The sequence below is a fragment of the Canis lupus genome, chromosome 23 (assembly GCF_003254725.2).
Source record: "Canis lupus dingo isolate Sandy chromosome 23, ASM325472v2, whole genome shotgun sequence".
Lineage (NCBI taxonomy): Eukaryota > Metazoa > Chordata > Mammalia > Carnivora > Canidae > Canis > Canis lupus.
The window spans coordinates 6,400,194-6,413,023 of NC_064265.1; the positions used below are offsets into that span (position 1 = coordinate 6,400,194).

At 37.1% G+C, this 12,830-nt stretch overlaps 1 pseudogene; it reads left to right on the forward strand.

Moving 5' to 3' along the window:
- Positions 1–242: 242 nt before the first annotated feature.
- Positions 243–840, forward strand: LOC112668914 (40S ribosomal protein S8-like; annotated as a pseudogene).
- Positions 841–12,830: the final 11,990 nt, after the last annotated feature.

Below are 12,830 nucleotides of genomic sequence, written 5' to 3' on the forward strand. Positions count from 1 at the left end.
TTAACCAGACTGAAGAGAAGTAAAAAAGAGAAAACACACATTTCTAATTTCAGGAATGAGAAAAGTCATATCACTACAGATACTAACGATACTAAAAGGATAATAATGGAATACTTTGTGCAGTTTTATGCCCATGAAATCAATGATTTAGATGAAATGAACAAATTCCTCAAAGACACGTAGTACCAACGTTCACTCAAGATGTAATAGATATATACTCTTTTGTAGCCAGCACCAGAGCAATGGGCATCTCTCAAGATAGATGGCACAAGTGCCACAAGATCTATTCCAAGAAGTGGAGGTAGGAGCTGGGATGACTCGCTGCCAACACTATGATTTCCCCCCGCAGCATACATACAGTCCGTACTCAGGGAGGCAGTAATAAATACATCCATCTTTAGGGCACTTCTCCTGGGACACCCAGTGTTGTGTGCACAAAACAAAGATTACTGATGTTGTCTACAAGGCACCAAACAGCAAACTGGTCCATATTGAGCCCCCAGTGAAGAACCGTATGGTGCCCACTGACAGTACATTTCAAGAACAATGGTACAAGTTCTACTATGCACTGCCCCTAGGCCACAAGAAAGAGGCCAAGCTAACTCCTAAAAAGGAAGAGATTTTAAACAAAAAGCAATCCAAGAAAGTTCTGAAGAAATATGATGAAAGGAAAAAGAATGCCAAAATAGCAATCTCCTAGAGGAGAAGTTCCAGCAGGGAGAACTTGCATGCATAGCATCAAGACCAGGCTAGTGTGATAGAGCAGATGGCAATGAGCTTAGAAGGCCCTAGGAGCTAGAGTTCTAGTTGAGCACAATCAAAGCCCAGAAAGGCAAATAAATCTTCCTCCCTATTATCTTTGGTCATGTAATAAAGGTGTTTATTGTTCAAAAAAACAAGATATAATAGATAATGTGAATAGTCTAATATACAAGAAACTGAATTTGTAGCTAAAAATCTTCCCACAAAGCAAATTCCTGGGTCTATGGTTTCATTTTTATTTCTACAAAATATTTAATGAAGAAGTAGTGCCAATCCTACTCAAACTATTCCAAGAAATTAAACTGGAGAGTAATTACCCAAATGCCAATCAGATGTTACTAATTGTTATATATTTGCATGGTGAAATATTACACAACAATGAAAACAGGGTCTACAATGATATGCAACATACTAAAAATTCTTATAAACTATGTTGTGAAAGAAAATAGACTTTATGTCTATTTTTACAAGGTATGCGTGACATGGTTCAGTTCAGAAAGTACAAATACAGCCAATACTGATCTGTGCTGTTAGGAATCAGAGGAGTGTTACACTTGAGAGGTATCAATGAGAAGAAAGCACAAGAGGACTTTCTAGGGTGCTGCCAATATTCTACATCTCAATCTGGTGCTGCTGCATGGGTGTGTTCATTTTGTGAAATTTTGGTAATGCAGACACTTAAGAATAGATACATACATTTCTATGTATGTACATCTGTTCAATTAAAAGTTTTTTAAATGGTATATTTGCAAATCCTTTTTCAGTTTTAAATTTTCTCTGTTGAATTGTGACCATATTTTCATTTTTCTAAGTATAAGGCAACACGTTTTATATCTTTCACGCTGTACAGATAAGTGAGTCTTTCTTGAAAAAAAGCAACACTCCCCTCATTATCTCTGTAACTAGATAATCTCTCACTCCATAAGCAACCCACAGAAAATTTTGGAAATTTATTTTTTTCTTTTTCAGTTTTACGGATAGTTTTATTTTCTTGCTTTGCTTCTGCAAGAGTTTGCTGCCACACAGCTGTGCTAAATCAAAGAGAGTATGCCTTATCTGCTCTGTAAACACAGACAAAACCAACACAGTTGATGTTCAAGTGTCACAGAGGGTGCCATGAGCAAGAAATGTAAATCTAAAAATATGAAATAATAAAATAGTACATGAAATTCTTCCTATGGTTGACTAAAGACAAAAAAAAAAGAAAGAAATGATTTGGTTTTTGAACAAACATTCAACTGTGGCCATACATATTTTAGCTGACTTACTCTGTATTCAGATCGTGGTTTTGAGGAAGAGGTGTTTGGGTCCTTTGCAGACTCTCAGCTTGCCTCCCAAGAAGAACTACTGTTGTTACAGCCACTTCACCTCCACAGTCCCAAATCACATTTAGATTCCATTCAACACAGATAAGACTGAAAGGCACAGATGATAAAGCAAGATCAACGTATATAACTACGTGGCTAAAAACCTAAAAGCAGTGATTGATAAACACTACTGGACATTAAAGGCTAAAAGTAAATAGAATCACAGAAATACAACGTTGAGTTCATTCTAGAAGGTTTGCTCTTTCATTTTGACATTACCATATTTTCTTAATATTATTTAATTGAATTTCTAATTATATATTGGAGAAAAATTATGCATGAGTGCAGAGCTTACATGTCCTAGTTCTTAGCCCCTTTACAATAATTCATAGGAAATATATATTTGATCTTAGGCTTTCCCTATATTTTGCCATACTTTGCATATGATAGCAAGATTTGGGTTATGGTGTTCCTATATAATTTCTGGATTTTATAATTAATTGCAGTTCTCTTCATCCTCCAGTTCATAATCTGTTTTTTTAATGTCTTATAAACCATTGGAAAAAATAGATTTTTTTTAGTGGGCTACAGAATTTTGTGTTTGTATTATGTGTGCATTTACCTCTTTACAACAATTATATAAGCCTCATTGAGTTTGTTTGTCTTTCTATCATAGAGATTTGTGCTAATGTCCAAAATGACAATGGTGGTTTTATTAATTTATCATTTTAATATGATAACTTTTGTTTATGTTGATATATTGTCATTTTACGAAGAAGACTTAATCTTGTTTTAGTAGTATTGTGGATCTGAATATTTGAACACCATAAATGAAGTTATAGTTTTGAAAATAAAATTCTAATTTGCCAAAGATTTAAAAAGGTGAAACCTAGGAAAGCCTAGGTGGCTCTCTCTCTCTCTCTCTCTCTCTCTCTCTTATGTTCTCTCTCTCAAAGGAATAAATAAAATCTTAAAGAAAGGAAGAAAGGAAGGAAGGAAGGAAGGAAGGAAGGAAGGAAGGAAGGAAGGAAGGAAGGAAGGAAAAAGAAAAAAAGCAAGAAAGAAAGAATCCATATGCTATGGGCCAAATTGTGTGCTCCAAAATTCACATTGAAGCCCTAACTTCTCGTACCTCAGTACGTGAATATTTGGAAATAGGGCCTTTAAAGAGGTGTTTAAATAGAAATGAGGCTGTTTGGGTAGGCTAGACCCAATTTGATTGGTGTCCTTATTTAAAAAAAGGAAAGTTGATTACTCAGCTATTAGAAATGACAAATACCCACCATTTGCTTCAACGTGGATGGAACTGGAGGGTATTATGCTGAGTGAAGTAAGTCAGTCGGAGAAGGACAAACATTATATGTTCTCATTCATGTGGGGAATATAAATAATAGTGAAAGGGAATATAAGGGAAGGGGGAAGAAATGTGTGGGAAATATCAGAAAGGGAGACAGAACGTAAAGACTGCTAACTCTGGGAAACGAACTAGGGATGGTAGAAGGGGAGGAGGGCGGGGGTGGGAGTGAATGGGTGACGGGCACTGGGGGTTATTCTGTATGTTGGTAAATTGAACACCAATAAAAAATAAATTAAAAAAAGTAAAAAAATAAAAATAAATAAAAAAAGAAAGTTGGACTCAGGAGACATCAGGGATACTTACACAGAAAGAATGGCTGTGGGAGCACAGGGAGCCATCCGCAAGTCAAGGGGAGAGACCTCAGCAGAAAGCAACCCTGCTGGCACCTCGAACTCAGATATCAGACCTATAGCAAAGTAAATTTCTGTTGTGAAATCCACCCAGTCTGTAGTATTTTGTTATGGTAGCCCAAGCAAATTAAAAAACCATGTATTGAAAAACAAAACAGAACAAATATCTTCTTTTATTTTGAAATGTGCAAAGCATTCCCTCTGATTGCCATCAACCCTTTTACTGTGTATTTTACCCAAAGTTCTAGTTAATGTCAGAAGCAAAGAAACAAAATGGGTAATGATTAGAAGAAAAGACACAATGCTGACACCATTGCAGATGATCAGAGTTGCATATTTGGGAAACTCGAACTCAAACAAGTTATTAGAATAAATGAGAGATTTTAACAAGACTGCTTAGCAAGAAAACAATGCCATATTTTATATGCAATTAACAATTGCACATATTTTATATAATTAAAATGTAATTTTAAAACAAATATATCAAAAATATAATGTACTTAGAAAAATACCATTAAAATCATTAATTTTCAGAGACAATTATAAAACTTTAATGAAAGTCATCAAAGAAGAAATAAATAAACAGGTATACTTTGAGGTATACTTTGTTTCTAGATAAGAAAAATCAATGCCATAAAGATGTCAATACACCAAACTGTCTAATGAAGCTGATACAATTCTAATCAAAATCCCATGGCCCTGCCCCACCCTCAGGTACTCAATAAGCTACTGCAAAGTTTATAAGGAAAAACAAGAAGCACTAACAATCAAGACATTTTGCAGAAGAACAAGGAGGAAGATTTTCCCTATTAAAAATCAAAACATATTTTAAAGCCATAATAATCAGGATATCTGGGTGGGTCAGTTGGTTAAGCATCAGACTCTTGATTTCAGTTTAGATCATGATCTTGAGGTCCTGGGATCGAGCCCCACGTTGGGCTCCTTGCTCAGAGGGGAATCTGCTTAAGATTCCCTCCCTCCCCCTCTGCCCCACTTCCTGCTCACCTACTCCCTCTCTTTTTCAAATAAATAAATAAATCTTAAAATAAAGCTATAATGATTATGGCAATATGCTGAAAGTCTGTCCATCTTGATAGTCAAATAGAACAGTATAACAAATAAGCAACAGGGGGGAATTAAGAATTCATACATAGATTTACATATGTGGAAGCTTCCTGATGAGCATTTCTGACCAGTGGGGAAATTATTGATTTCTTCATAGCCCTGGTATAATTAGATATCTATGCAAGAATTAAAGAATGGATTTTTTCTAAAAAAAAAAAAAAAGGAAAAGAAAGTGGATCCCAATCATGTCACTTAAAAACATCTCCAAGTGGCTTAAATATATAAATAGAAAAGTAAAATATGTTAAACTTATAGAAGTCTCTGGGTTAAAAAGGGCTTAAGATATAAAAAATAAAAAAGCAAATCACAATGTAAAAATTATAAAATCAACTGCACTAAAAATAATATTTACTATATAATAGTTGGTTGACTGGCCCCCATACACATAGGGCAGGGAGATACTACAGAGGCAGGCCCTGCAGACCAGGAGGTGGAGGGTTTAACAAGCAAGGGAACTTACGAGGCTAGCAGATCTCTGCACCCACTGCCAGCATCCTAAGGCCCTGACAGGATTCAGCCATGTATACCATCCAGACGGTCTCAGAAACACCTTACTCTACCAAGGCTATGACCTGGAACGGCTCATGGTGTGGAAAAAGTGAGCATATGTTCCAAGGACAGAGGAGGAGATGAGGAGGCTGTGAACGTCAGGGTCTAGCTCATGGGTTAACCGGGATCATATTTCTTGACCTCTTCCAACAATAGGAAAAAAAGGCAGAATATGTTTGCAAAACTACATATTGATAAAGAGATAGTATTATAATTAGGAAAAAATGTAAGAAAAAATCAGGCAACTAAGAAGGAAAAATGTGTGAAAGATAAGAACAAATGAGGGAATCCAAGTGGCCAATAAACATCTGATTTTAAAAAAAGTTTTAGCTTCATTAGTTCTTGAGGAAATGTAAATTAAAACCACAAGATACAATTTCACTCTACGTCACTGGAAAATAATTTAAAGTGCACCTATAAAGAACTACTGACATTCCACTGTGGACATAGATACCTTCAAGCACAATCACAAACACAATTACAACATATACTATTAAAACTCTTAAAAACATTCATTGAGTGAGATGCTCAAAAATTTTCAAGGCAGGAAAAAACTGGAAATCATCCAAGTATCTATCAAGAGCAAAGTGGATTAACAAATTGTGGTATATATGAAAATGAATGAACTACACCACATGCATCAATACAGATGACACTTTAAACAAATGCACATCATAGAGGATGTATTTGGTTTGATTCCATGTATACAAAGTACAACCAGCAGCAGCCAAAGACTAAGCAGTATTTAGCTTAAAGATACAAATACATGTGTTAAAACCATAAAGAAAACAAGAGGATGAATAACACAATATTTAAGAAATTGTTAACTTGACGGGGGGAATAGGATTAATTTAGGGAGGGACATACATGATCTAAAAAGTACAATGACATTTCATTCCTTAATATGGGTCATGAATACACAGGTGTTTATCTTATTATCTAAATAAAGTAGACCTGTAAAAGATAGACTTAAACATAGTAATACGGAAACCCAACCAAATTCATGACGATTGGTACAAATATTCATTAAAATATCAGCAAACAGGGATCCCTGGGTGGCTCAGCGGTTTAGCACCTGCCTTCAGCCCAGGGCCTGATCCTGGAGTCCTGGGATCCAGTCCTGCATCAGGCTCCCTGCATGGAGACTGCTTCTTCCTCTGCCTGGGTAGAAGCTCCCCCTCCCCCGCTCCCTTCCCCCCCGCTCCCCCCCTCTCTCTTTGGGTCTCTCATGAATAAATAAATGAAATCTCTTAAAAAAATATATCAGCAAACAAAAACCAACAGCACTTTAACCCAATGACACTCTCCTCCCTTGAATGTAAAGATGGTTAAGTATTAAGTAGTCTATTAATATAAGTCATCAGTTTAATAAATCAAATCAGGAAAAAATTATGGCTATATTTATAAGTGAAAACTTTATTCAATAAAATTCAAAAAGAATAAAGTATGAAAATTTTCAGGTAAGGTCATCAGGATGGACCTTAAGCGCCAACGCCCTTGACGCCCCTCCCCCGCCCCCTCACCAAGGAAACCAACTAGCAAAATAGCATTGTGAAAATCCCAGGACTAGGTGTAAGGCTGGAGCACCCCCCTGGAAAACTTTAACTGAAAGTGCTCACCTGCCATGGAGAAAGAGAAACAAAGCAAAACAAGGCAATGTGTATCACTAACAAATTATGGCTATGGTTATTTGAATATATTTGTTTTTTAACTTTTAAACTAGAGTTGTAAGTGAATTATGCACCGCCTTTACATTATTAGTGAATGAAGCTTTGACTATACATCTACTATAATCAGTGAGCTTTACACATTTATGTTTTCACAATGTTCATCAGTATCCTTTTATTTCAGCCTGAAGAATGCCCTTTCACATTTCTTATAAAGAAATTGAAATATAATTTGTATGTGAATTTTATGACATAGAATTTTCATATATATGAGTTTTTTTTCATTTGATCCTCCTTTGTTTTCTGGATATAGCAACTATTTCTCCAGGACTATCCAGTATTATGAGCAACAAAAGTAAGCCATACATATAATTTAAATTTTTATGTGTTGTACATTTTATTCTATCCTAATTTTTAATTTACTTTGGTCTGCAGTTCATTCATTCTTTTGTTCTTTGTATACTTGCTGTATATTTGTTTTGTAATTTCCCAGACTGCCAACATTTTAAGTCTTTCCAAAAGAATATATTTTGGCTTTATCAATCCATCTTGTGTCTTTTGTTTCATTGATTCGAAGTTTTGTATGCGTTAAGTTCTTCTTTCTATTTTTTTAGTTTGCTTTTTTTTCCATTACCAAGTCCTTTCAGCAACCTCCTATTTTTATTACTTTCTAAAGAATGCATTAAGTATCCTAAACATGGCTTTGGCACATTTCCCGTTGTGCACCTGATGGGCTCCTTTGCCTGAAAAAACTGCCTTCTTTTAGTTTCACACCAACATTGTCTCCTCCTCTTCCTCTCCTTTCTTCTCCTCCCCTGACTCCTGGCTCATCTTCTTGCTCTTTATTTCCCTTCCTCAGCTACCGTTCTCTCCTCTGTATGTCTGCTTTCATAGATATTAGATCTTGTATATTTGTCCTCCAAGTTTTTACTATTTGTCTTTTCTGTTCCATTCTTTTGTGGGGTGGCTCTATATTCTCCAATACTTTTCAAACTTGAGTAATAACAATTTCTATCTTAAGGTAACCATACTCACGAAATACCAAACACATACCCAGATACAGTTTAATAAGCAGTCAGTTTTTAGGTCAATAACTCAGTTGTCCATCATATGCATTTAGCCTTTCTTTTGAGTTTGTTTTTTTTTTTTAATTTCTGTACTCCCATGTCTCCATTTTCATAGTAGCCCAATGGAATTGTTCCAAGGAGGTGCTTCCTTCTCACAATGTGCTCTCATGATTCCACTGGGAATGCTTTGTAGAACCTACTAAGTAGCTACCTCATAAGTTTTGCATAATAAGGAATTTTGAAAAACAACTTTAAAAAGAAATGTTGAACACCAAACCGGGAGATCGAAGTGTGGCTTCAGGGACAACCAAAGATGGAGTCTCCAGCACTCTCCATGTGACTTTGCCTTGTTTTCTCAAAGCCACATCTGCAGCCTGGCTTTCTTGCTACTCGGTATAAACACAAGTAACTAAGCATTACAAGATATAGATAAGATGAAAGGGAGAACAATTACAAGATAATAATCAAAGGGAAGAGATTAAGAAGAAACAAAACTGTCACCTGAAAAGAGAATAGGAAATTAAAATAATTAGAAGAGAATTTTAAAAACAACAAATATGTAAGTCTAATTCAAAAATAAGATAAATAAAACTTTAGAAAAACAGATAAAAAGCTGATCAGGTAAAAGCATATAAAAGGAAAGTGAAATCAATAGAAAATAAAAACAGATTCCAGAATATTAGTTAAGAAAAAGAGAATTAAAAGCTAAGGATTAGGGGATCCCTGGGTGGCTCAGCACTTTAGCACCTGCCTTCAGCCCAGGGCAGTGATCCTGAAGACCCGGGATTGAGTCCCATGTCGAGCTCCTTTCATGGAGCCTACTTCTCCCTCTGCCTGTGTCTCTGCCTCTCTCTCTCTCTCTCTCATGAATAAATAAAGAAAATCTTTTTTTAAAAAAAGTTAAGGATTAAGAAACAAAAGGAAATATAGCATTTTTAAGATGAAAATGAAAATACAAGTATTTCAGGGGCCCCCAAAACCGTGCTCAGGCTTCATGATTCCCTAGAACAATTCAGGGGACTCAGAAAAGCTGTTGTAGTCAAGGTTATGGTTTATTGCAGTGAAAGGACACAGGAAAAATTAGCAAAGGGGAATATACATAAAGTCCAAGAAAAACCAGGAACAATCTTCCAATTGTCCTTTTCAGTGGAGTTGCGTGGGTGGGCTTAATTCCCCCAGCAATAATGCAGGAGGACACGTGCGAAGGTCCGCCAGAACCTGGATGCCGAAGGTCTTTACTGGCACTCCGCATGCAGCACCTGCATGATTGACCTTAGCTACTCTGTGAATACCGAGGCCCCAGGTGCTCATAACTATGCTCTCATTGGGCTCATTCTCCCTCCCAGGAGCAGCCACTGGCTAGTCCTGAAATGGGACTTTCTTGGGAATGTGCAAGGCTAGAGCAACCCAGGCCTGCGGTGTTAACCCTTTTCTACACAATAGGGTAGAAAAAAAATACAAGAAAATAGGAAAGAAGCAGAAAGTTAAAAAACCCTGGAGCTAGAAGAATTAAGTGATAAATCTAAAAAACAAAAAACAAAAAATCAACATCGCAGAACCCAAATCCATTAAATCATGCCAAGATTCTCTATTGAAATAACGATGCAGGAAAATGAAAGGAAAGAAGTGAGGGATATCATTTATAGACAAGCAAAGCACTCCTTACTTCCACCTCTCTCCAACCTCATGTGCCCAGCAAAGTCCTAAGTTCTACAAGCACCCATCAAGGTGAACCTCCCTGGTCAGAGAAGCTACCCTCTCCAGAGGCTCAGCCAGCAACCAACAACCCTGTGGTCCTGTCATATGCTCAGGTGCCTGCCTCCCACTAGGAATGTCACCAGCTCTGCTGTGCTTAGACATCTTGGATTGCAAGTTTATGGCTCGCTTCTTCACTAATCACCTTAGTAATATCTCAACCATTTCCTCAGGGAGCAGCACCTGTTCTGAGTTCATCCGTCTCCACCACCGCTGCCGCCCCATGTGTCTACATATTGCAGAAACACAGAGATTGCCCATTTAGGACAACAAAAAGCCTAGTGAACATCATGTCATGGTAAATAGCAGATGTCTAAAAGCTTTCATGTTAACCAGTAAGAACAGGACAACAAAGAGAAAGAGAGAGTGCCACAGGCTTTTGAGAGCATATTATACTCCACTGCAAAGTGAAAAATGCATTTGCTGAAAGCAAACTGTCACCACTTATGAAAAGCTATCAGGGCTCCGAGTCCAATTAGAGAGGGAAAAAAATCAATAGTGATTCACTTCCTTGTTAGAAGAATTGATTTTCCTGATAAAGTTCACAATATTCTTAGAGTTTGTCTTAATCATTTTCTGGCAGAATGGCATGACTCCAACTCTCCCCAAATTGTATAGTTAAATTGAGATCAGTGGTTTAGCAATGCATGGAGTTACAAATCAATCTCATTGAAGAGGACAACATATCCCTTGGACAGAAGGTGTGCAAAATACCAGCCAGTCATCCTGTTCTTGCCAAATATTCAGTTGTTTATTTTATCTTTTTAGAAATTCTAGGTAAGGACCGCCAGGTTCCAGTTTCCATTCAGACTTTAATAACAAAGCAGATATCTGGTTTCATTTTTCTTGTTCTGATAAATAAAACCCTGCCCTTGGGTTTAGAAGAGCTAAGTATGCATCCCAGGTCCATCTCTTGCTGGCCACATGACCTTGAGAAAATCATTCCACTTCCCTGAACTGCTTCCCCATCTTTGAAAAAGAGGTTGGATTTGACAGTGTGTGTGCTAGATATGGATGTGACTGTAAAACAGTTACACGTTTTCCCCACCATCCAAAAGCAGAGAATTCCTATCAAATCTTTCATAAATTGAAATAGCATAAAGCAGAGTACTCTTGCTTTCTGAAAGTTCACTTTGCTTTTACAAAATACCTATATTAGTACAGGAACAGCTTTTATCACAAAAGTGAAAATCCTCTTTGGAATCCCTTTGGTTCATGAAAATGGGCACCAATGTACCCATAGGTGTAATTTAGCAGTTACATATAATTAATCAATTACATGTGCACACTGGGCTCATGCATCAACTCATTGAACCCTTCCAACTACCCCATGAAAAAGCTATCATCATAATTCTTTTTTTTTTTTTTTTAGATTTTATTTATTCATGAGAGACACAGGCAAAGGGAGAATCAGGATCCTGGCAGGAAGCCTGACATGGAACTCAATCCCAGGACCCTAGGATCACAACCTGAGCGAAAGGCAAATGCTCAACCACTGAGCCACCCAAGGTCCCCATAATTCTTCTTTATAGACAAGGGCATAAGGGCTTAGAGAGGTTTAGGTACTTTATTCAATCTTGACCCTCATTCAGGGCTACATGAAACACAAGCTCTTGACCACTATGCTCCTAAAAAGGATTCTAGAAACACCCTATCCTATATTCTTCTTTTGGCAATTTACATTTCACATTAGCTTATGAAAGTTTCTGGAGAGTCCAGAAGCAAAGACCCCAGTGTATCCCAGTATTTCTCAAGTAGTCAGATTATAGAACTTGCTTATTCATGTATTATCTAGCAACATCTCAAAATAAAGGATAAAGGATACTGGACTAAGAATCAGAAAATATTTAAATTCTACTCGTAAACATAAATATATCACTTCCAAATTGTTTAAACCTAGAATTTCATTTTTAAATCACTGAATCACCTACCTTAGGAAAACTGTTCGTGAATTAAATATGATGCTATTTTGGGAAGCTTTTTTGTAAATAATAAATGACTATACAAGTCCTGGGTGACAGTATCATTCATTCCGTTTTTTTTTTTTTAACATGAAATGTGAGAAATGGTTCCCCAAACATAGGCATCACGTGTCACTCAGTCATTCATAAAAATTTTTTATAAAGGGCAGCCCGGGTGGCTCAGCGGTTTAGCGCCGCCTTCGGCCCAGGGTGTGATCCTGGAGACCCGGGATCGCATCCCACGTCGGGCTCCCTGCGTGGAGCCTGCTTCTCCCTCTGCCTGTGTCTCTGCCTCTCTCTCTCTCTCTCTCTCTCTCTCTCATTCTGACTATAATAAATAAATAAATAAATAAATAAATAAATAAATAAATAAAGAGATGTGTGACGGAAACCAGTCTTTACACCATTCAGATATGCTCATACTCCACTGTTACATCTGGCTCCTATGCTACAATATTTAAGGCATCTATTTTTTTTAAGAGGAGGAGATAGGAAGGGACAACGGGAGAGAGAAATTCTTCATCCGGCTCCCAGCATGGAGTCTGACACAGGGCTCAATCTCACAACCTCAAGATTATGACCTGAGCCAAAATCAAGAGTCAGATTCTTAACCAATTGAGTCACCTAGGCGCCCCAGGGCCTCTATTTTTGATAGAACATACCTCACTTCTTCCCTGAGAAAATACAATTAAGCAGCCCTAAGGTTGACTTCAAGCTTGTAGACAAGCTCAATTGTGTAAAATAATAGAACTAGCGAGAATAAAAAGCTACATACAGCTCTACTGCTACAGCATGTCCCAAAACTCAAAGAATATTTATCACTGCCCTTCTTCCCAACCCATTCTGGATGTATTTAATCTCAACTGAGCACTTCAGCTAGCCTGAGTTGCTTACCTGGTAGAATGAACCAGAACTTAATCTTCAAGGGGT